This window comes from Pan troglodytes, chromosome 1, assembly GCF_028858775.2.
Source record: "Pan troglodytes isolate AG18354 chromosome 1, NHGRI_mPanTro3-v2.0_pri, whole genome shotgun sequence".
Classification (NCBI taxonomy): domain Eukaryota; kingdom Metazoa; phylum Chordata; class Mammalia; order Primates; family Hominidae; genus Pan; species Pan troglodytes.
The window spans coordinates 186,575,686-186,578,835 of record NC_072398.2 but is presented as its reverse complement, the minus strand read 5'-3'; the positions used below and the strand labels follow the sequence as shown (position 1 = coordinate 186,578,835).

General features: G+C 40.1%; 1 non-coding gene across 1 annotated transcript; it reads left to right on the top strand.

Moving 5' to 3' along the window:
- The first annotated feature begins 2,001 nt into the window (after window positions 1–2,001).
- LOC112207003 (U6 spliceosomal RNA) lies at window positions 2,002–2,103 on the top strand. The gene has a single exon (XR_002941482.1). It is a non-coding gene; the product is annotated as a U6 spliceosomal RNA (small nuclear RNA).
- The last annotated feature ends 1,047 nt before the right edge of the window (window positions 2,104–3,150 follow it).

Here is a 3,150-nt window from a genome sequence, read left to right as displayed (position 1 = left end):
TTGGTGAGGGTGGATGTTCTTTACTCAATCTACTGATTCAAATGCTAATCTCTTCCAGAAACAGTCTCACAGACACACCCAGAAACAAGGTTTTACCAGCCATCTGAGCATCCCTTAGCCCAGTCAAGTTGACATATAAAATTAACCGTTGCAGTGGGGGAAAGAATGATTGCAGGAAGACCCATTATTTATGTCATCCAGGCGAGAGGCTCCTTTGAAGCTCTGTATTCTAGCACCTTACTGTGCATGGCACATGGTAGGTAACAAGTGGAATGAAACTTGTCCATGAAAAATGATAGTGACTTGAACGGAGGTTGGGAGGGATGGCAGTAGAGATGGAAAAAAAAGTGAAAAAAATTGAGAAATAATTTGAAGACAGAATTAACAGGTCTTCATGATTATTTAAATATGGAGAGATGAGAGCAGGAAATGTCAAAGATGGCTCAGCTTTCTGGCAGAGATAGATTTAATGGAATATTGATGAGTTTACTTTTGAACAGGCTGAGTTGAAGGTACCTTGGAGATATCCATTTGAAGAAGTCAGGTAAGCAGTTAGATATATCAGTCCAGAACTCCAACAGCAAGGTATATTTGAGGAGCATATGCATGTTGTTAGTAACTGAAGCCATAGGAAAAGTTAAAATTACTTCAGGAAGGGATATTGAATGAAAAGAGAAGCACTCCTAGGACAGATCCCTGAAAAACTCTCCTACTTAAAGGTTTAATAGAACACAAAGGAGGAGTCAGCAAAAATGTTTGCAAAAGGGCAGCTGGAGAAATAAGAGGAATTGGGAGAGTGTGGTGTTTCAGAAGACAGGAAAGAGAATAATTAAGGAGAGAGTTCAGGGTAATTCTAAGAGAGCAAATGAAATGATGGGCCATGAACTGTAAGCTCGACAAATGGGGAAGTGAAGACAAGAAGGGAGTAATAGAAAGAAAGGGGTCAATAAACTGATATTCAAATGAAAGGGAAGAATAGTTGCAGTCGTACTAGCTTAATAATGAGCTGGAAGCATAGGTGCTTGTGGTCAGAAAGTAGACTATCTGAATTAGTGATTTTAGAAGTAGAGAGAATTTTAGGTCATGATGACAAGATCCAGGGGGCGACTGTGAAGGTGGGTGGTTGAATAGCAATGTAGGAGGACATGGGAGATACTCTGGGTCTCTCTTGAGGACTCTGAAGTCACTTAGGATGATGGCAGTACTCATGGCACAAGAGAAGACAGTAAGCCAAGTGCCACTGTCTTCTGTGAGGTGGGGAGATTACAGTTACCAATCACGGAGAGAGTAGTAGGGGTTTTCACAAAAGGGTGGAAAAGCAGTGGACTCTAAGTAGCACTGGGAAGCATCCTCATCTCCTGACAGTACATAGGTGTAAGAATATGAGCGGATCTCTCTTGAGGGAGCTGCAGGGTAAGTGGTGTAGAGAGAGCCAGGTTTAGATAAGGCATGAGGTGGAAAGAACATTCAGAGAAAAGTGTTTGAGGGCATAGGAGAGTTGAAATTCCAAAGGGCAAATGGAAAGTTTTGGCAGGGAGAGAAGAGAGGGATTGGATACTTCCACACTTAAGGAAGTATGTAGCATTTTAGGAATGATAGCTCATATAGGACAAATATGGGAAGAGACAAAGTATCTATATTTGGAGCTTTGACCTATGAAAATAGGAATGAAACTTGATAGGTTTAGTCTCACTTAGCCCTCAGAGAAGAGTGGACACAAGGGCTTAAAAAAAAGTCAGCTGTGGTCTGGAAAGTCCTGCAAACATTTCTTCTCACGCAGAGATGTGATTAGTCATAGGAGATGCAGCAGAGGATAATAGTAGGGAACAAAAAAGCTTGAAGTTCAAGGTTCTTTGAGGAGAGGGATGAACAGTGGCTCTAACAAGATTGGATTAGACCCAGGATCCACTGGTACCCTGTTTAATCGAGGCTTGGAGGTCTGGATGTTTGTAGCTTGGGATAGGGTGGATGTGAAAGGAGGAAGTGAAGGGTGGCCCAGGAGTGCTTCAGCAGCACATATGCTAAAATTGGAATGATACAGAGATTAGCATGGCCCCCTGCACAAAGGATGACACAAACATTTGTGAAGCCTTTCATATTTAAAAAAAAAAAAGAATGGCCTTTTCTTTTTTTTTTTTTTTAGACAAGAGTCTTGCTCTGTAGCCCAGGCTGGAGTGCAGTGGCACAATCTTGACTCACTGCAACCTCCACCTCCCAGGTCAAGAAATTCTCCTGCCTCAGCCTCACGAGTAGCTGGGATTACAGGCATGCTCCACGATGCCCAGCTAATTTTTTTTGGCATTTTTTAGTAGAGATGGAGTTTCACCATGTTGGCCAGGCTGGTCTTGAACTCCTGACCTCGTGATCCTCCTGCCTCAGCCTCCCAAAGTGCTGGGATTACAGGCGTGAGCCATCGCGCCTGGCCAAAGAATGGTCTTTTCTTGACCCTAGATCTATAGGTGCAGATACAGTTTAGAACTTCGGATATCTGTTGTATTACAAGTTTTAATTTTACTCCCCAAGTATAGATATAACAGCTAAACTATTATTTTTAAATATTTTCACTTGTTCTTACAGGTTAAATATTTAAATTATTTGGGCCATTTTCCCCAAATTTTACTCTTATTTTAGCATATTCTATATTTGCTTAATTTTTAATTTAAGTAATTGTTTTTAATTAAGTTAATGTCAACAATAAATATTGGTTTCGAGTTGGTATAGTGATAGAATTCAGAAGTCTTAACAAAACTGAAAGTTGTCACATTTCAGGAGGTAAAGTATAAAGCTTAGTTTTTAATTTGTCCTTTCCTTGCCAACACTTTATAGAATCAATAGAAAATACATTAGCAGAACTAGGCCAGTATCATACACAGTGCACTTTCCTCACCACCCTCAGCTCCTTGTAACTTCTTGCTCCACTGAATTTCTGAGAACCTTTTTGTCTCTAATACTCACTTGGTACTTTTTACGGATATATTCCATTCTTTTCTCTCTGTGGAAGCTTTTTGTTTTTTATCTATATATAATCAATTTAAGATGCATATTTTCCCACATTTTAACAGCTCTGAAATGGGGATGCATCTTATAATCTAAACTATCTTTGATTTGATAATGTACAGTACTTTGTATCACTCCCCCAAACAGCCTAGT